This window comes from Gallus gallus, chromosome 1 (assembly GCF_016699485.2).
Source record: "Gallus gallus isolate bGalGal1 chromosome 1, bGalGal1.mat.broiler.GRCg7b, whole genome shotgun sequence".
In the NCBI taxonomy this organism is placed as follows: Eukaryota; Metazoa; Chordata; class Aves; order Galliformes; family Phasianidae; genus Gallus; species Gallus gallus.
The window spans coordinates 57,902,363-57,925,218 of NC_052532.1; the positions used below are offsets into that span (position 1 = coordinate 57,902,363).

The following is a 22,856-nucleotide window of genomic DNA, read 5'->3' on the forward strand; positions in this document are numbered from 1 at the left end:
TCTGATGAGGTCTATGGTTGTGCCTTGATTGGTCACCACCGCAGGTACAGGTACTGAAATCCCTGGGGGTCTCTGGGGGCACAGGTACTGAATTGCAGTGAGTAGGTCACCTATTCTGACTGGATACTGACAACTGAGGGTTTTCGCCATGTAGTATGCTCGATGTCTAAACTGTTTTGAGTACCTTCTATTGAAAGCATATATTACATTACTATCAAAGGACAGAAACCTTCACATAAAAGAGAGAAGGCAATGGGAATTGTGTGATGACAGAGAACTGAAAGAGAAAGGAAGGAACATAAAGGAGAAAGGGAGGAAGAAAGAAGAGGATGAAATACATGAAAAATGGTGAGAAAAGTTAAAAATTAGGAAAAATGGAAAATGAGATATTCTGCAGCTTTTACAGTCATAGCACAGGTTTTCCCTGGAGGATTTATACAGCAAATGTAGTTGATAAATTATCCCATGTTTAAAAGTATCAGTTCATTTCTGGCAATACAGTTGCTGGAAGCAGTCTAAGACTAGTGAATCCTTGTTCTTCTCATGTGCAGGAAGAAAGGCTTCCAACTTTTGATAGAAGTCTAATGATATTTTTTCCTTTGCCTTTTTACAAAATAACAAAAATTAAAGACAAAAATTGCTGTTGCAGGCACACAGTTAAACAGCAGAACTCTCATCTATCTCCACTTTCATCAGATCAACATCAGCTCTACCTCAGGAAAAGTGTACAGTAGATCTTGATAGGAGGTACTGATGGAAGAATGAAATACCATTAAAAACTCACTTTCTCACTGTGCTTCAGGATGTTTCTGCTCATCCTGATGCTTTAAATACAATTGAGTGTAGTATCATTTTAATATCAGATAGTAATTCTAAGAAGAGACGGCATCCTTCCCCTAGAGCACTTAGTGGTATTGTTTTCTGTCTGTAACTGATATGAGCCAGTATATGACATGAGAGCACAGCACTATACCATACCACTGTGACACTGTGCTACATCACCACCCCAGCTCTGAGATGCAGCCTGATGGTGTTATCATGTTTAGCTTAGTTCGGAAAATAATGCTGTAAAGGTTACAGTTATAAATAGATCTGGTATGCTGTCTTATCACCTCCACAGCCTGAGCTGAGAGGTAGCATCTGATGCACACTCTGAAATGAGACTGAATGCACGCTCCCAACCTTCTAATGCACACCACAGCAGTGCCACCAGGGTGCTGTGTTTTGCCAGTTGTGTGAGAAGTTGGGTGTTTCTACATGTACTGAAAGGTAAATGAACAATATATAGCATTTTTCTTATTTCCATTCATATCAAATGCTTTATCTGCACATTAATTTTGCATGTAATGTTGTAGGAGAGATAATATCAAACAATTCTCCAAAGTGAAGGTAGATGTTGCCAAAGTACCCAAAGCAGATTCCTATGAAATATTGTTCTCCCCAAAAGCTCCATCTGACTTAAATATGATCACTTGCAAACAGACTAGGGAAAAAAAAAAAACTACAAATAAGGATAACATTTCTGTGATGACAACATTTTGTCAAGTCTCCTGTTGTGTGCAAAGAAATGAGAGGACGGGCAGAGCTACATTCCCATTAGCTATGAAATCTGATGCTGTAATTTAGACTTAAATCTCAGGATTGCCGTTAAACATCTATCTAAACACTTTCTTTGGGGGGATACTTTCATTGTTTGGGTTCTCAAGAGATTTGGAACCAGAAGAGGAAAAAAACAATATCAATTTTCAAGTCTGAAGAACAATAGTTGGAATACAAAGGCACAATGAAGAGGAGGAAAAGATTGTATTAGGAGAGGTTTGATCATTAGGCAATCTTTTTGAGATAGTATATTGCATTTTAGTATAGGTATCAAGGAACAGTGTGATTTAGCACTCTTCTAAGAAAGGTGATTTACCAAGGAAAAATCACTAGTAGTCCTACACTACTGTGAAAAAAACACCACATGAATTGGTGAATTTCTCTTGGTGGAACGGATGGAGAAAAATTATGGAAGATGACAATATCTCTACCCCACAGTCCTAGAGTTGTTAATAACAGTAGTCAGATATTCATGACTAAAAGAAAGGAGTAAAAAGATGTCTGCATCTATGCATATTTACATACATTTGTGGTGGCATTCTTTTCATCTAACTATTACGAAGAATTAATTTTACCTGCTTCATAATCCTACATGACTAGGGTGAATATCTATATGATAAATTAGAACACTTCCTGCATGTACCAAGGAATGGACTAGTATGACTAAACAAAGGGAATGAGATGAAACACAGAAAGTGGAAACTATGTATTATTAGAGCAGCCTTGTACCAAACCGGGAAGGGTGTATGAAACAGAACCTTGCAGAGAACAATCCTACTTGGGATGTATTTCAAAATTTTGTTTAGTGTTTTAGATGGTGAAAGATCATTTACAGTGTTTACCAATGTTTACAAGTTGTGTAACAATGATAGGCACTTAGAATAAGGATCAGAATTTTAAAAGATCCAATAGACTGAAAAAAAATCTGAAATCAATAAGGTAAGATTTAATAAAGACAAGAAAGAAGTGTTACACAGAGGAAATGAAAATAGAAAATAGAGAATAATTGTTTTGTGGTGGAGAATATCTGAATATTAGTAAGAACTAAAAAGTTGTGTTATTATGAAAAGATGAATTTTGTTCTGGTTGTATATGTGGTGATGGTGGCATCTGTAAAAGTGAGGAGAACAACAATGACAAAATATTGTGTGGGTATGATCAAGTTTGATATTCATTATGACATATTTTGGGGAAGTTAATTGTTGCATCATTTTCATCTTCTAAAAATTAACTAATGACTTGATGTCATTGAAAAAAGTCTACGCAGGCGTCCCTGTAGTTTCTGATCTGCTGAAAATATTATGGGATAGTATCTTGGCTGTAGCAAATCATCATTCTATTGATTGCAATGGAACTGTGTCACATAACAGTTGCTGAGATCAACGTTAGGTCTGGCTGAATATATAATGCCTTTTCACTTAACATTATTTCTCCTTTAAGTCATTTATCTTTACATACAATCTAGAAGTACAGGCATTCATCTACTTATGGTTTTAAATCAAGTTCCTTTGTGCTTTTACTTGGATCCCTTAATATTTTTGCCAGGATAAAATATAGAGTTTAGTGAGTTAAAGGGTAAAGGAAACAATGTAAAGCTTCCTGCATAGATCTTTGGAATCTAAAGCCAAATGCCAGTTCCAATACTTGTAAAATGCCACAGGGCATGACAAAATGAATGCCCTCAGAGTAAAGCAAAATCCCCGAGTAATTATTTTATTTTTTTTAAGATTCAATTTTTTTGCTGATAGAGCATCTAAAATCATATGCATATGGGCATTACATTCAAATATATAGCCTGTTTGGATAGGTTATTGGGAGCATTAGGAATTCAAAGCAATCTTTTGCAGCAGGAGAAAAACTGTGAACTCCGGAAATCGTCAGTATGCATACAATAAGGCAGTTCATGAAAATTAACTACACTATAAAATCACATTTGTCTGGCTTTGTAGGACAGAACTCACCTATTGTGAAGTATGCAGAAAAATCATTTTGAAAGTTTTAGTAATTCTTCAATATTTTTATTATAGCCTAAATCCACATGGAGAAAATATAGCCTGAAGTCTTAGCACTGAGGTGAGCTTTAGCTAATTCAAGGGGAAGAATTGATAAATATGGAGCTACGCAGACCACTGGCCCAAATCAATAGCATTTTTTAAAAATCTGTAACTTACAGAAGTCATTTTCTCATGACTCAGAGATTTTGTGCCTGTCATCAGGAAGAAAAAAAATTAGAAATCTTGTTCTTGGATAGATTTATTTTGCAATTAATACACAACTAAAAGAAAATTGTCATATGATACGTCATAATTTGAAGGATAACTTCTCTGTTGGGAAAAGAAGTCCTTTGTAACATGTGTGAGTTTTATACATAGGCAAATATAATTATACCTGATAAAAAATGCAAATGCAACGCATCATATTTCATTTTATAAAATTATGAGTTAGGAAAGAAATAAAAAACCCACCAGCATCACCACTTCTTCCATCTTTGGAAGATCAGTTTTCACATTAAACATCTCAGAGACATGGAGATCATTACGTTAGAAAGGAGGACCAAGATCTCCAACAGCACTATCTCAGTGGGACATCAGTTATCTGCTTATTTCTGAAAGTAACTTCCTTGTGGAGCTTTAATGTCCAGGGAACAAAGCTGTCTGGAGCTGAGCTGGAACTATCTGTTGGTTCAGCATCCAGTACATGGGGAATTTTTGTTGGAACTTTGAATGGAAAAATAACAAACAAACAAACAAAAATTAATACAAACAAGCATCTTAATCTATCTCACAACTGAGATGGAGTATTAGCAAAAGTTGTGCAGGGGGTTTGGATGTTTTCCAGGATGACAGCCACAGATCATAGACACTTTCAGAAGCAGAAGTTACTGAAATGCTTTCCCCTGTGCAAAAGCATAAAAGTTCTTTGCAAATACGCCTTGCTTTGCTGATAGAACTTCTGCTGAAATCAACAAATCACCTCCAAAAAACTTCAATTGAACAATCTAAAGTCTCCACAAATAAGGTAGCGAAAGAGATGAGCCAGCATAATATATCCTCACTAGTTACTAAAGGAAAGGTGTATATCCTTCACCAGAACAGCTCTGTTTCTCTGACAATATCCTACGGAAACAATCATACCTACTTTAAGATACAGTAGAATGTACTCATCCTCACTTGTTTCCAATAGTCATCCTTATTTTCTGTGTACAATACAGTTCCTTCTGAGAATCTAATCGAAAAGGCAGGACAAATCTTCTTCAGGAACCTACATGCATCACCTATCTGGGTACTGCTTTGTGTTAATAACCATGTAAGAGAAATGTCTCACAGCTACTTAGGAATAAAATCCCTATGATGCATACTCCAGTTTACTTTGTCCACTCAGCCAGCATCTGACATCTCTAAGTGTGAAAAATGAAAACTGTGCACTGACATCTCTAAGATGAAAAATAAAAGTTTTTTTGGAAGTAAACTAGTTCTCTTCTCCATTCCTATCAAAATTCATAGTTTTCTGAAGCAAGGAGGACACTTTCAGAAGTTAGCAGGGACAGTTAGTTGGAAACAACAGCAGAGATGCAGGCCCTGTTATTTCCTTAAGTTAGAAAGCCCCAGGCAGTCATGCTATCCATGAACCAATTCGGTTTCAGTTGTGAGGCTTCCCACTACAACCAAGAGGCACCATCAAGAGACACTACAATCATAACACAACTGTGTTATGAAAATCTTGGCACATATTAAACAGTAAATATATTTTTCATTTTCTCTGACATTAGCAAAGGCTCTTAAAGCACACAGATTTATTTAGCTATTATCAGGTAAAATGTCAATCCTCAAGCCTGTGATTAGAATGCTTTCAAGCAAAGAATTACACATGCAAGACAGAACTCATGGTGGAAATGAAATGGCAGACATCTCTGTAAACAAAACAAAGTAATAATGGGACTTTTCCTCCTAGCTCCAAAGGTTGGTAATAACTACAAAATCCACACCATAAAAGTAACATGATGGGAGTTCTATTCAGTGTTTGCTGGTTTATGTGGATTTGCATGCCATGTCTGTTCAGCATACAAGTAAAAAGGCAATCTGAGTGTCTGCAAACTCTACAAACCCAGCCTCACTTCTAAAAGTTCCCATAATAGAAGTGCAGTGACTAAGATGTAGCTGACAATTTTGCTGATGATGCATGCATCAGAACAGAACATAGCTCATTCTTTCAGATTGCAATAGCTCTGCATTGCTAACAATAGAAAATCTTGGTTTGGTCAGTACATGAAGCAGAAATCTTCAAGGACATTTACATAACAAGGATCAAAAAATGCCTTTTACACACTTTAGAGTATTTTAACTGTGTTGACTTCTGCTATCTACTGGTAATGGTATTACTTCATCACAAGCACATCAAAAGCAGTGAAGAATAATTATAACAAAAAACTTTGAAACAGGGAAGCAAGAAATATCCTCCTGTACAACTTCAGGAAGGCAGCAAGCATGAATTCATCTCAGAGGGTGAATTTAGTGCAGGATCTCTCCTGTCACCTAACCTTCAAAAGAGTAATCTGTGTCATGGATGCTATAATATGAAGTAGAAAGGAACATGCATGATGATTACAGTTGTTCTCTGAGCAGAAAACACTGAGAGAGCAAAGAAATGGTTACACCCCTCATGAAACTATAGAAATAAAAGCAGAGTAGTAATCCACCTTGTGAATATATTCTGTTCCTATCAAAAATTGACTTTTCATCTCACTGAAGCCCTTCAAAAAACTATTAATTATCTTATCCAATAAAGTAATATTGAGCAACAAATAGAATTTTAATCTTCTCAAGAGATCCAGATGGTGGAAGAAGTCATTGCTGAGAAGTCATGTTTATTTATATTTTTTCTTTCCCTTCTGAAAACGATAATAATAATCCAGTCAAAAAAAAAAAAAATCTTTATAAATCAGATGCACAATCTAGTACTGTCAGATCTTGCAATGCTAACATGAGTCATATATTCACTCTTCCCCCACCCCACTCTTCAAACCCTGGTTCTGTGGATTAGTTAATAATAGCATCTAATATTTTGAAAGAAAGTTTCCAGTACTCATTCTGCTGTATCAAAGCATTCCAACATCTGGAAGGAACTGAGAAGAATTAAAATGTTTTATTTTAAAAGATGCTTATTGAGGGATCATCTTCAACAAGAACAATTCTGGAAGATTCCTGGAACTGTGGAAAAGCTGTTTTCATATTTGATGTTTGTAAAGAGGAATTAAAAAAGAACCATCTAATGCTAGGTAAATCTTTAATGCTTATGTAATGGTTTCTGTATTGTTGTTCATTCTTCCATTTACGAAGTGGCTTGTGATTCTAGTGAAAAAAGTTACCAAACATTCCTGTGGTTCTGGTGGCATAACTTAAAACCTTTATCTTACATGCTAGAAGATGACAAGATTTCAGTTGTCTCTACTCATTTTCCTTTCCATCTTTCTACAAGAAAAAGAGGGAAGAGAAAGAGGGAATTCTAACCTCTATTAAGGTTCATTATTCTGAAAAGACTTAGGAGCATTCCTCTTACCATACAGAACTGACAGTTGGACAGATCATTTTTAGTTTTTTTGTCTACCAATCCAGTTTTGTACCAGTTTCAAACTGTTGGTATATTGTTTATTCAGCAATACCAGAATGGAAAGTATGGATTTATTATCTTTATAAGGTCAGCAGGTTGAAAAGGGCAACTTGATTAGTCATTTTTTAGTATGCCTCACACTTAGCAAAATAAACACACCAGCAGGAACTATATAGCTTGCTGACAAATACCCATATGCCACAAGATCTCATAAACAATAAAAATAGTTGTCTTTTTTCCACTTTGAATCAAAATGTAATTACTTTTTAAGTATGACTGCAATTTTAAGAGATCATTGCAATGAAATGGAGAACAACTGAAGCTAATGCTACAGCTATAACATGTGAATATCAGCTGTCATGGTGTATTGTAATTCACCACCAATCTGCCTAAAAATAAAAACCATAAATAAAAGACCTTAGCCCATAAAAGTTAGAGCAGAGTTCCTTAAAGTAGCACATTTTTTTCTTTAGAAGGCAAGAGAAAAATAATCTGCACACTCTCAAACAGATCTATACAGAGAGGTACTGACAGATCTGAGCCCCTCTGCCTCAGTAAGATCATACTCTTCTCTGAAGTGGTCTGAAAACAGTGAAAGAAACATTAGTGTGTGAAAATTATTTTCAAAGCATTGGGGATCTACTTGATTGTAATCCATTCCTGCAGTCAGAATTTAACATGCTCCACACAATGTTCTTTTGAATAAATATGAGCACTTTGTTCTTGATTAAAAAAAAATTTACTTAATAACGATAATCTGGGGACTGCCAGCCATTTTGGAGTCTACATTTCCTTTATGATGTTAGGTCACCAGCAAAAACATGACACTCTTTGTGCTTTTTTGCTCTCCATCTGCCACTGGCAAGTGGAACTACTGGAGATTGCTTTGGGGTGGGCTATTACCCCTCTATAAACTCAGCAGTACGCTAATACGACACTTGATAACGAGGAATACACTGCCTCCATTTCCCTGGTTATCAGCTCCGTCCTCTTCCCAAACATTACCAAGAGCTATAAAGGCTCAGGTAGAAGAACAGAAGAAATAGCCACTCAGCTGTGGGTCACATACCAATATATGACACAAGGAATAGCCTTAGGAAAACAGAGAGCAAGGCAGCTTACAATTCAGTGTAACTCACAACCACATCACAGTCAATATCATATATTGTACATGCACTGTTCACCTGTGAAAGTCATTTTTTCTTTCATTTCTTTTTCTTCTTTCTTGCTCTTTCTCTCTCTCCCCCCCCCCCCCTTTTTTTTTGTAAAAATAAGAGGATAACCTCATGAAAAGCAAAAGAAATCTGTAAAAAATCTGTTGCTTTTAAATTGTTTGTCAGTGGCAGCCCAGATATATTTAAATTGGAATTCTGTCCAGTGTATGTAATGACACATCCTGCATCATGGGTTTCTTATTCATGTTTAATCTCCTCCAACCTCTTACTCAACCTCTCAGGTAGAAATGCTGTATAATGAATACAAAATGTAAATAAATCCAGTAAGCAGGGCTTAGGTTTTACCACTGACTATTCCTGAGAGAAATAGTGATTGGCTGTGGTTCATTGTCAGCCTCCTTGAAGTGACTTAGTGCTCTCAGTCAGAACATGTGAGTAACTCAACAGCACTAAGGTCTTCTGTTCTTAACTATTTCCCTTCTTCCAACACGACAATTTCCTTTGCTCAAGTGTACAACCTGGGAATCAATATTGAACGATATCAATGCAGATAAATATTTGCTATCAAGCAGAAGACATGATCCTCCATAGGTATGTCTACACATTTCACCAGCCAGGTGAAAAGAAGTTTCAAAAGTGGATGTAAGGATACCCATGATTTCAAAGCTTTCCATCCACACTGGCTTTTATAGCTCAGAGGTCCATGTTATCCATGGAAAAAGCTGTGCTTCATTCATCTGATGATGATGTAGGAATGTAGTATGCTCAGCCTCACCACAGCCTAGTCTGTCCATATCAGTTAAACAAGAGTTTGGGTCTATGCAGTGGCTGGGAATGGGTTTGGACTCATTAATAAATTAATCTAAATCTATGATTAACGTAAAATCATAGATCATCCTCAATCAAGAGCTCCTAAAATCCTTAAGATTAATCATTGTGGATGGAAGGCAGGTATGGGTTTGAGGATAAGTTTGTATGCATTACTTTTTGATAGTGTAGGCATACCCTTTCGGAACATGCCTGATTAGTTTGCTTTAGATAACTATCCACATTATATTTCAGTTTTGTCGCAAAGGACATTGTTTGCCCATTCAGCTTCTTCCTTTGACAGCGAATGGAAATTTACAGCACTCAGAGAAAAAAAAACAAAAAAAGAAAAGAAAAATCCATACCAGAAGCAAGTTCACATTGGCACATGCACATACACATGCTTGCTAACATCTTGGAAATTCCTTTAGCTGTCTATCATCTGTATATGTATATTGATTGCACATTAGTCCTCAACAGTGAGATGGTCTGATCCTTCTTGACAACTGTGGAAGGCTTTTATTTTTCTCCATGAATAATTTCTTCCAAAGTGAGTGCAAACAATGCAGACAGAACTGCTCCAGAGGCAGACAGGGAAAATAATCTGGTAGCTGAGAAGATGCTATTGGCTTCCGCTGCTTGTGAACAGCTCAACAGCATGGAGTCCTCCAGGTTGGTGTATCTCTATAATCTTGACCCACCTGGAGATCCATGGTGTCGAACCATGAACTTATGAAGACAGCACTGCCTCCAGTGGGTGTGGGAGCTCCTCTTCATCCTCAGTGTGATAAACAGTCCAGAACTTGCTGAATCCCTTTCCATTTCTTCTGTGACAGGCAAGATCCTTTATTTCTATTACTAACTCTTCAACCATTGTACAGTTTAATTTACAAGAGGTGACATATGCCTCTCATTTTAGCATATAATAAGTAGTAATCACTTTGCGCCTTCCATACTCATTAGCTTTGATGTCCTTTGGAAAACCAAGGCAGAGACCCCCAGAAGAAATTGAAAAATCTCTGATTCTTTTCACTTCTTAACCATCTTGGATTAAATTTGAAGGATGACTGCTCTGTTTTACAGGGATGGTGAGGAAAGTAGGAAATAATTATGTAAGGTGTTCTTGGTTGGACAAGAAGGATTTACAAAAGAGGGAGACTTCATAGTTTGTCTCAGAGATTGTCAGATTCTGGAGTACCTGCCCTTGTGCTGCGCAAGAATCTTTCTAAACACAAATCATGCATTTATTTCCTAGGAAGATCAGATGCTATGGCAAAGTGATGTTGATCATCCAGTATTGTTTCCTATCATTGTCAAATGTGAAGGAACAGCATCACAAATTGTTATTCGCTTCTACTGTCTGTACTTAATCTTTGTGTCTCTAATGAAACCTATCTCCCAAGCTATGACTATTATTTTCCAGCTTTCTGTCTTTTCCATTTCTTTCCTACTGATCGGTTTTGATGTATAAATAATAAATAACCAGCATGATGGCTATATGAGCTTTATAAAAAAGTATTAAGAAATCTTCTTCCTGTAAAGGTTTAGATAAATCAATTCCACTAAAAGAGCAAATTTAAGCTGACTGCTTGACATTAATTAGCTTAGCTTTAAAAAACCCCTGCAAAGAATTATATGAATTTTACAACATGCTATGCATTTTACAGATTGGTATGCTGAGGTTCACAGAGAGACTAAATGCCACATTATTCTTTTATGCAAACAACTGACCAATGTGTTGATTAAATTTTGTGGAGATATACTCTTGGCAAGAACCTTTAACTTGTTCCACTGGGGAGAGATAGCAGGACATTTCAAACAGACGGTTATCTGTTTTGGAACTCATTACCCAACTGATTTGCAGCCAAGGTTTCCTAATTTTTTTCAGGCTCTTTGCAAAAGTAATTGGTTTAAACAGGGATTGTCTGTTTTCTTATGGGTGAAGGATAATTCTTTTAAAAAAACTATCACCCCAAGGTTCCTGAATACACCATGCCTAGCAGATATGTTCTGAAGTTATGGATGCATGCCTGCAGAGATAAACCTTGAGAAAAAGGCTTAGAACAAATTGTGCTCAAAAAAGTCAACTACACATTGAGAAAAACAGGCACTACTGGAAAGCCCTTATACCTAGAAGAGCAGATAGATCAGCCATTCATGATTTTGACCTGAATCATATTTGTTTTATTTATTTTATTTTTTCCTCTTTGGGATGAACAAAGCACTCATCATTCACTATTGATACATAAGGACAACATGACAGCATTTTCTGGTGGATAGAGAAGTGGACACAAGTTTCCTTACATGAACATGTCATAAGGAACAAACACAGACAGACAGATCACTCTATAAAGAATTGGAAAACTCAGGAAAGGGTGATCCTGATCACCTAGGATCCTGATCAACATCATAGCAAAAGTTACTCTCTTTTTTTTTTTTTCCCTAGAGCTATAAAAAAGGTGCTGTGTTATAATTACAGGAAAAAACAAAAACAAAAAACACAACAAAATGAAACAAACAAAAAAACCCAAAACAACCCACTAAATGCAACTAAAAATATAGAACAACATAAACACCACTGAAAACTACACTGCATCAAGAAAGTACTACTTTAGGTAAAGAAATTAGTGCTGTATCCTGCACTGAATCCCTCTAAAGATATCTCACGTGAATGTTTCAGCGTATTTGATTTGAAGAAATATTTCATTTCTACAGTGGATGTGTTTGAAACTTATTTGGTAATGTGTTGCAATGAATATTTGCAAAAGACACGTTACGTGAGCAAAAGAATAAGGGTTTTAGGGTAGCATCTGTTCTTGCTGCTTATTCTTATTTGAAATTACCATGCTATTTTTGACATTAACTTCAGCTGCAGAACAGAGGCAAACAACACGTATAAGCAGAGAGAACAAACTCTTATTTCTTGCTTTCATTCACATTCCAATAGTAATCTTAAGCAAATATATACATAGTAATTCCAATTATGGTGATGACGTATACTTAGTTTATATACCTAATAGTACTTTACTTCCTGAGTTGCTGTGCAGAAATATATGGGATTCCCTCCTGCTAAGGCATTACTTCTCAAGTAGAATATATGGGTTTCTAGCAAGTAAACCCCAAAATATATGGGCATCTGATGTGGAGAAGAGCAGTTCTCAGAACAGAAGAAAATGTGGAAGAAGCAGACTGCAAGGTAAAAAAAAAAAAAAAAAAAGACAATATCTGGTAGATCAACTAAATTACAACAACACTGTGTGTTTCTGAAAGTTTCCTATGAAGTGTTAGCAGTTTCTTGATCAACTGATTATACAATGGCGGTGTAGATTTGTTTTCCTCTGTTCTATTTCCAACAAGTATGAGTTTGACTTGGTTTGAGAAAATCTTTAAGGAATGGGAAGTGAAAGACATAAAAACTGAATTTGTGCTCCCACTTTCCAGTCCTCCTTTCAGTTTAACTTAGATCTTCTGCCTCCTTCACTGCTCTTGTAGGACTGTAAACCTATATTTCAAAAACACTGCAGTGATGACTGACAGGAAGATACTATAGTACTGCAGGAAGGTAATGGTTGTTGCATTCAGATACTCTCTCTTATGATTTTATCACTAAAATCATAAATTCCAGTGAAACACCAGAGAAAGTTTGTTAAGAATTTTCTGACTGTTAACAAGAGAGGTGAGAGAAAATATTTATATTTCATTTCTGCTTGTGTCAAACATTCTGGCTGGAATTCTGCTCCAAGATTTCTTCAGCATTTCTAATTATGTATAGTAACTTCTGGCTGACTGATCACTGTCTGTCTCAAATATAGCAGAATTTGCCGCTATGAAGAAGGGAACAAAGCTCTTCTGTAGATCTCATAAAATAAACTAGTCTCTGGATGTCCCCCTTCTCAGGAGATGAATATGATTTTAAGACAGTTGTTCCTTCAAAATATATGCATTCTGATAGTGTTTTCTCTTTCAGAGTAGAGTGTTCAGGTATACTGTTACACTGCTGCAAAATATTTTTGTCTGCAGAAGAGTATGTTATTGCAAAGTGTTTCAGAAATTGAAGTGATCTGAAAGACCTTCTTCAAAGTAGGTTTTCTTTTATTCCTTTCTCATTCTTTTAAATGGTTCTGTTTTGAGTCTTTCTCTTCTAACATTACAAAGACTGAATAAAACTGCCCCCAGAGACAGCTAGTATCACCAGCAGTTAATTACTAACAACTGTGCTTGACTCAGAAGTCTCTTCTCTCAAATGATAATTAGTTGGATTAAAGGAGTTAGAGAATTGCTACCCTAATACAACTTGGGTAATTAAATTGCAATATTTAAAATTCTACCTGATATTGCAGTGGGATACCATGTTCTGTTTTCTATCCTTTGATAAAACATAATTCTTCTAAATACTCTGAACCAGCTAGAACGTTTCAGTCCAAAAGTCTACTGAATAAAAGGCAACAGGGAGTTTCCAAGATATCACAGTCCAATCAACGGTTAGTATATTTGATTACTCGCTTAAGGTAAAACATAAATATGTAAGCCATTTCCAGAAGCACCCTACAAAATATAATGGAGAATATAATGGAGTTTTTGGAAGTGTTGAGCTCTAACAGCTCCAACTGAAGGCTATGAAATCAAGAGATTCCCCAAATCTCAGAAGATCAACCTCATACGCTTTCTTAAAATACTGCTTTGAAGACTCTCTTGTAATTGTTACTAGTAATATGAGGGAATGCAACACGGACAATACAAAAGAAGTTGTTGGATAGTTATTTTAATCACTGCAGAAGAGAAAGTTATAGAGTGGAAGTTATGTATGCAAAGTGAAAGTCCCTCCAGGTCAGAACATTTCCTGCTTATTCACAGTAACAAGTCCAAGAGACTTTTTGAAGAAATTTATTATAAATTGCTTAAATTGTTTACTAAAGTAGAATTTGAGTTAGTGAACTCTATTAAAGAATTTCCATTGATTTCTGTGGGGAACTTGATGAAAATATAAAGATACAGTCTCCTCACAAGAGGAATAACGTCCCATATCTTGTAGCATCTCTATATGTGTTTCTCTGCTTGTTTATTTTATTTTGGAGTAAACTGTTATCTAATATCACCTGTTCACACAGGCATTAGATGAAGGCCTTGTGACCACCAGAATTAAAATGAGATCTGCTTTGACCTGTGTGGAAACAGGATTTCACCCATGGAAGTTGTTTCTGACCTGAGATTTCTATCTTAATCATAGAAGGAAGGTTGGAAGTGACCTTAAAGATCATTTAGTTTCAACCCCACTGCCATGGGCAGGGTTGAGAGTCACTAGATCAGTTTGCCCAGGGCCCCATCAAATCTGGCCTCGAATGCCTCCAGGGACTGAGAATCTACAACTCTGGGCAGCTTGTGCCAGTGCCCCTTCTCCCTTCGAATAAAAAAAATTACTCCTAATATCTAACCTAAAATCCCCCTCTTTAAAACCATTTCTCCCTATCCTGTCACTATCTGCCTGTGTAAAAAGTCAGCCTTCCTCCTGTTTGTAAGCTCTCTTTAAGTAGTGGAATGCCACAGTGAGGTCTGCTGGGAAGCTTTTCTCCAGGATAAACAAGTCCAGCCCCCTCAGACTTTCTTAACAGGAGAAGTACCCCAGCCCTCTGATCATCTCTGTGGCTGTCATTTGGACCCACTCCAACAGCTTCTTATCTGTCTTGTGCTGGGGGCCCCAGGCCTGGATGCAGTACAACAGGTGGGGCCTCACGAGGGCAGAACAGAGGGGAACAATCACCTCCCTTGCCCTGCTGGCCACCCCTCTTTTGATGCAGCCCAGGATACAGTCGTTTTTCCGGGCTACAAGCAAACACTACTGTTTCTTGTCAAGCTTTTGATGCACCAAAATCTCCAAGTCCTTCTCCGCAGGGCTGCTCTCAAGGAGCTCTGCCATTCTATAAACAAATCTGAGATTGCCCTGACCCAGATGAAACACCTTGCACTTGACCTTGTTGAATCACAGTAGGTTCCTGTGGGTCCATTTTGTGAAGCTTATCCAAGTCCCAGAAGAGTAAAGCTAGCCAGAATTTAGCAAATGCAAAGCGTATAGTTGCTGATGGTTATAGTATTTAAAGGGCATTTCTCTATTCTTAGTCAGTTTTTGCAGTATGTCAAAAATAAAAGGATTCTTCTAAGGTCCAGTATTTTCCTAAAGAGCAATAGAGATCAACATGCTGCTAAACTCTTTTTAAGTGACAACACAATCCATCATTTCAGATACAATTTTGACATTTTTCAATAACAAAAACTGTCCATACAAACAGCTTGGCCCAAATACTGCCACACGACCTCTTCCATCAAAGAGTTATAACCAGTACTGAAAAGATGAATTGTTTGATGCAATTGTTTTAACTGTCTAATAAATACCAAGCAGCTACATAGCAGCACTGTGATAGAAAACAAGAGAAAATGGAAGTGTGAAATAATTTTATCCAGGCTGAGATGTATAATAAAAACTGCACCATTGTGAAACGTTTGCTCATCAGATGTATCCATAGAAAGAAAGAGAACTTGGGTCTTAAAGAATATTAGATAGAGCAGTATTCTAAAATACTACCATTTGTTACACTATCAAAAACTTAGTCCTGACAGAAGCAATACTTTTTCATAAAACTCTCAAGGGAATATTGCATTTCATTACTGTATTTAGATAGGATGTATATCCATATGAGTATAGGATAGTTTTTCACAGTAATATAACAGTGGAATAAGATCAGACAGGGTTTCCACAAGGATTCAAACCTGCTAAGAATTCAACTCTATATTCTATGGAAAGATATGATTTTGCTTGTAGAGAAAGGGACTTTAATTTAATTTAATTAATGATATTGGATCTTTTTTTTCTTATGCTGCTTTTGAAGTTGGATTACTGTTTATTACTATTATTGTTGTTATTTATTTATTTATATATTTTTAAACAGAGCAAAAAGACATGATGCCTGAAAGAAATTGGTGAAAGTGATAAGAAGACAAGAGAACACATCTCTGTCTCTTTTGTCACAGCCTTGTGAATTTCCTGTTTAGCCAAGATTAGGAAATAAATTAATTTGCAGGAGGGCATGCTGCTTTACCGGTGTCTGAAATCTCCTAAAGTCTCTAAGTATGCTATATATCATTTCTGACAGGTGGCAAAAAGAACACTTCAGAAACAGAGGGTACCATCTTAACTAGAAGAAAACCAATGCACCAAGGGACAGTAGTCCTACTGAGTAAATACAATATGCTGCTTACTACAGAAGGCATGGAATGAAAAAATGAGTATACAGAGTATGATCTTTTTCCTCATTAGTGCTACTAGACACACTAAATAGAAAAGGAAACACTTATGTAAAGGGAAATTTGCTCTTTCAAATAATCTCCAGCAAGATAGGCTCATTTAGTGCTGGTATTGTTTGGAGCCTTAATTGAAAATCCAACTTTGGTTTTTCTTTTTCGTTTCCTATTTTGTAATATTTTTGTCTAAAGATAAAAGGAAAAGACAGGCAGAGAAACTTTTTGAGGATAAACTGATTAAAATGGAGAAAAAAGACTGCATTCAAGGACTGATGTGTTGCAGGACAAAAAAGCAAAAAGTAAAAGAAAAATTAAAAACAACTCTGGAAGAAGAAACAATTTATTACTTTTTGCTTCCAGAAAATGATTATTCTTTCTTCCAGTTGAAATATTATTTTAAGATAACTAATTTTCCTAGTTGGATGGAAACCGGATTTCTTCTCTGATTACTGAAATTTTCAAGGAATATGGTGCTTTTGGAACATGCTCCTGTGCATATCATAAGTAATTGGGTAGAATGGCCTGGAAACATGCATGGTATCACCAATAAACTTTGTAAACAGCTCAGCTTGGTTTTCAGTACTGTAAAAGTGAGAGCAAAGGTTCACAGTTTCTACCACTACGATGTTAGTTCCTAAAAATGCATTTCAGAGTTAGTTAAAATTTTGCATCTTGATACGAACCAGGTAAAAGATAGCAAGCAATCTCAAGGTAATAATCTGGAATACAACAAACAAACAAACAAACAACAAAACAACAACAACAACAACAAAAACAATTCTTAGGTATTTTGGTTATCCTAGTTCCTGAAAAATGAAAAAAGAAGGATGGAAAAGAAACAGAAAACAGAGAAGAAATAATAAAACTAAAGAACGTAATCTGTAGTATAACCTAGGTTATGCAATCTGCATATGAATCCCAGCCAGAAGTGTGGACTAGTTTAGAGAAAGGAAAGACAGGAAGACAGCTGAAGAGGGAATGACTGGCATCTAAACAGAGCTTAGTAGGCAAATCAAAGGCTGGCCCAAAGCACTTGTTCCATTCTATGATCATACCTTGCTAAAATCATTTGTTTTCTACACACCTAGTTTGCCTGTTTTGTTGGAGCAACACAGTGGCTACCTCAAACTATGTCCTCCTAACACATTCTTTAGTCTTTAAAACAGATTCTCCATGAAAGAATCATTTTGATGTTTCTACTTATTTTCCCATACATTTTTACATAAAATAAAAGATGTGCTAGTTTTGCATTATAGCTCAGAACAGGCATAGCTAATTTGTTTGGAATCAGGTTTAAAAAATAGTGTAAGCTAGATTACTTCTCTGGAAGTATAAATTGTACACATATATGTATGGGTGACCTACAGATCTTATAATGATTTTCCTTCAGCTAGAACCAGAAAACAGATTTTGAAACCAACCTGCTTCTTGAGGAAGGAGTGTTGATAGTTTCAGGCTCTCTTTCTTCTACCTACTTCGCACCTGTTATTCCAGAGCTAGTGGGTTAGTAAAAAAACATACACAAGAAACTACATAAATAGTATATTGTCCTCACATCATAGGGATTTCTTTGCTTTTGTCTATCCAAAAAAGTGCTCTCTCACTATCACTGTCTCCAGCTCTGTGCTCGGTCCTCTTTCACAAAGGCATATGCTCACATTGACCCTAAGCCAGCAGTTCCTTTTCTTTTCTCCATTTCTCTCTGCAAAGTAGTCAAAATACCGCTTTCCAGCACAGCGGCACTGTTGTCTCCTCTCTGTTCTTTCATTCTCGCGACCAGGTGAAAGTGTCCCACAGGTTGCAATCTGCCTACCTGCCTGTATACTCCTATCAGTTTTAATGCAAGTAATGGTTTGCCAAACTTCTATTTCCACCTCTATGTGCTAGTCAAGCTGTCCAAAACACATCTCTCACAGAAGTCCCATTGTACAAGGTAACCTGAGCATGTTATTTAAGCTCAGTTGGTTATAAGGAGGAATCCATACATGCTAGTGATTATGGAGAAAGGGAAAACACCGTAAGAAAATAACAACTCCAGATCTCTGGCACTTCACCCCATCAAGTCCTATCCGATGAGATAAACTGAATCAGGAGATGTTTTGAAAAAGACTATCCCACAGTGTCATTGCGTGGTAGACAAAAGTTTGACACAAGCTATCACAAACATCCTTCACAAGTACTAATGTCTTGTGTTGTTATTATTAGAAAATTGATCAACTTCTCAACAGGGAAAAAAAAGGAATAAGGATTACTTTCTAACGCATATACCCACCCTTCCCAACCACAGGAACTGCCCTATGGAAGACTGAAAATAATGTTTATGTTCAAAGTTAAACATGCAATTTTCAAGTTCAGGAAGTATTGTTTTAGCCAGTCAGTCCAGTATGTTCTAGATAATTCCCATAGTGGCCTATTCACACAAGCACATACACAAAAGGAAATTACCTATTGCATAGGAAATTAAATTGCAAATGTAAATTAATCCAGACAAATAAAATGAGTGTTTTACTCATCAATGTAGTAGGGTTTTGGATCATAATCTTATTCTTTAATGGGCTATATCATAGTACTAATGACCACATTTTAAAAAATTACCACTACTAATACACCTATGACTTTATTATCTTCTGTCTTTCCCCTACTCATTTGATCTTGCAATGTCTTTGTTGTCTACACATACAGCTAATATGTTTTTGAGCTGACAGTCATTTCTCAAAACGATGTTAAGAATATTAGCAATATTTTAAAAATGTTAAGAAAGTAGAGAAATTAAAATCAAACAGCTGTAGTGAGAAGGCAAAGAATGAGAGAAAGCATTGCTTTCAATTCCTAATAAAAATCTGATTTTTTTTAAATCAAGGCAGTTATTTTCTACTGCAATTTTTTTAACTAAGAGAAAATGAAAAATATTATTGAGAAGTCTTTAAAAATAAGTTAAGGAATAGCTTTTCTGTGTTTCTGTATTGTCACCATTTATTGTTTATTAATACAAATAAATAAGTTATTGGCTGTTTAATTTTTATCTTCCTCTTCTCTTAAGTGTTGTCTAGTGTTAATATGTAAAAAAATATATATCTGAAAGGAAATAAAGCCTCTCTGCTTTAAAACACTTCCTCTCATTAGAGACAGCAATAATTTCATTATGCATAAAATAATAGGTAAGTGCAATGTCTAAGGAAAAACTATACGTCTGAAAAAGAAGGAGACAGACTGTTTACAAAGAACTGAATTTGAAGTGAGAATCTCCTTACCACTGTGGCATTAGTGTAGAGTTTTCAAAATGAATCGGAATAAAAAGAAAAAGGGATAAAAATGAACTAATGTGATAAAACATAATTAAAATTTTGGAGAATCAACAATGATAAGCATAGCTTATATTTTACTTTTAATTCCCACAGAGAGAATGAGAACACATCTCATACATTATGTACACAAAGACTGATGATTTTCTTTGGCTGCCATTGATTGTTTCCATGAGCTCTGAGGTTAGACGGATCCATTCAGAACAACTACCCAGTCAGTGCCATATAGTCCTGAAGTAACAATTCATCACTGCCTTAAAGCATCAAAATTAGACTGCTTTTTGTCTCACACAACTTTTTTTTTTTTTTTTTTTTTTTTTTTTTTAATATCAAATTAGCATTTGTCTTCGAAGATTAGGTATGGAGTAAATACCTTGTGGCTGATGGGGCCAGAGGACGAAACTTCAGAATCAGTGCAAGCCAGTAGAGCTCTGTTAACCACAGTGCCATCATAGCAATATGTAACTAGCTTAGCTTGTCTGTTCATTACCAATCTTCACAGTGAACTAATAGTAAATACTAGTTGATTTTCTCATGTTTATGCACTAAGATTATGCATTTTCTACACATTTCTGTGCAATGTCATTTGTAGCCTTCCTCCACAAAGGTGTGTTGGGTCATCCCCTTACCATCTGGATGTAGTCACTGTTAATAAAAAGATGTTCCATTCCCAGGTATGGTGTCCAATCTCGCAGTCCTCGCTTAAACAAAGTGCTTAAGCAAACTCCTGCAGGTCTCCTGCTGACATTCACGGAACCCTTGTGAGAGTTATGGTAAAAATTGTCAGCCTGTATTTCAGGCTAAGGATGTTGAAGGTGCTCTAAAGACTATAGCTACTCATATAACCAGAAGCATTTTGCACTTTTCAGAGCATAGGGAGAATGAACTTTCACACTAATTTGTGAGCTATACTGCAGATGTTGTTACAGTTATCACCAAATGCAGCTTTTAAAAAACATGCACAAGTGTACTGTGCTAGCCATATGAGCAGCAGGTCTAAAAATTATAACTGTTACTAATATGTAGATCAAATATTGTTTCGCACATAAGTATTAAGATGGAAAATACTCTTTTTTATCTTAAGCTTAAGAAGGCAGTATGGAGATCTGCACTCTTACAAAATAAACAGCGGGCAACAAGGCAGACATCATTTAAAAAAAGAAAAAAAGAAAAAAAACCAACTCTTTTGCTCCAGGTATTTTGTTACTGCTCTCTTGAAATCTGAAGCTCACAACAATATGTTGTTGAAATCTTTCAGCTATGAAAAAATAATATTAGGGAATTGCTGGGAAGAAAAGCTATTTTTTTTTTTCAACTACTAAGTCAGTTGATGAAAGATAGCATTTAAACATTCAGAACTGCAATGTTTGGACCACTCATATGATTTGCTATTGTGTCAAAATCTGACAGAATAAAGAAGCAGTTTACTCTGAGATCTCACTGCATGGAAGACCACACCAGAGTTTATCCTGCTTTTTGGAGCACTTGAGTTTATTCCCGTCCCCATTTATGTCAGTAAGAGCTCCTCAACCTTTGACTTGCTGATTTACAGTAAATATACCATAACTATAAAATTATATTTTATTTGAAAAATGTGAGGAACTGTAAATGTTAAATGCAAGTTCAGTGAGGAGATTTATAAAGGAAGTGGATAGGTGGTATTTATTTCAGATCAAGCTCTGCATCAGTCAGGATCTGGAAAATAAAACCAGCCTGTGACAGGCAATAACCTGTTCTGATGACACAATGGCCCTCGTAATGAAGCTACAATCACTCTTCTGATGTCCCACAGTCATGTTTCTTTCTTTTCCCTCTTGAGGAGCTGGCACTTCCAATCTATTCTAATTTTCCTGATTCTAGGCTTTGATTTATTCTGCTTTGGCTATTGTGCATCCTGTCAGCTAAGGATTTGAGGCAGAGAGAGAAACAGCACTGACACGAGGGGGTGTAACAAGAATGATATCAGAGATTAAACAATTCTGATAGATAACAGGTTAGCCTGTGTAGCTCTGTAATTCCACATAATATTTCTCTTTCAGTACCAACGGACATGAGCTACTACTACTACTAATGAACTGTTGTTATCGTTACTACTAATAATCATTATTAATTATTAAATCTTCATTGAAAATTATGGTCCAGTATGTAGAGTATTGTGCTGAATTTAGAGTTGGGACATCTGGGCTCTGATCCATGAGGCATAAACACGAGACCAGACAGCAGACATTTTTTCTTCCTTATGTTCTCTGATACAGATAAATAAATTTTGATAACATCTACTTTGCAAACAAAGTGTACCAAATAAAGAATAGACAGTTTAAAAGTGATGTCTCAATTAGAATTTCCCTAACTGTGATAGCTGAGAATCTCTTCTGTCAATTTACAGGTCAGCAGCGGCCTGTGTGTATCCCAAGCTCCTTTTGGTCATTCATTTCTAAGTCTGAGACATTTTTAAAACACGTGTCTCCATGAAGACAGAGATCACTGAAGCCCTTATCCATGAGTGTAGTAGTTATAAATGCTGACATACAATAATTATTTATATTTCATATTACAAGGGAAAATCAAGAACTTAGCCCATTAATCAGCTGTCTTAAGTGGAAGGATACCTCTTTGAAACCTGACGTGGTAATTAGTGTAAAGCCAGACATATAGGTAGTGATACCAGCAGCAATATTAATCACAGAGTGCATAACAATTAGTATACCCAGTAGAGAAACTTATTTCCATGTGTCTGACCAATTCTTCTTAAAAAAGCATGATGTTGCTTAGTTTAGTAACTGCCCTTAATGTTCCATCTGACAACAGGAAAGTCACTCAGTAAAATATTCTCTGCACACATTTTCAATGTACTGTCCTGTATTTTCAGCATATGTGAATAAATGTTATGTTTGAGAGAAGTGTTAAAAAATGTGGATAGGATAGATCTCAAAAGATCCATCAGTCTTTGCTCGGGCTGGATTCTGCTTCATTCTGCCAGTATTTTGCACCAGATCTGAGGACCTGCGCTCACAGGACATGGCACTTGGTTTGGCAAATGTTTCTGGACATTTCTTCAATGATATGTGCTACT

The 22,856-nt window shown here is 36.1% G+C and overlaps 1 protein-coding gene and 1 non-coding gene across 7 annotated transcripts in view; both read right to left on the reverse strand.

Annotated features, from left to right (window-relative positions):
- Positions 1-22,856, reverse strand: part of CHRM2 (cholinergic receptor muscarinic 2) — a 98,750-nt gene that overhangs the window by 59,364 nt on the left and 16,530 nt on the right. The window lies entirely within an intron of this gene.
- Positions 9,828-9,920, reverse strand: MIR490 (microRNA 490). The gene has a single exon (NR_031556.1). It is a non-coding gene; the product is annotated as a microRNA 490 (primary transcript).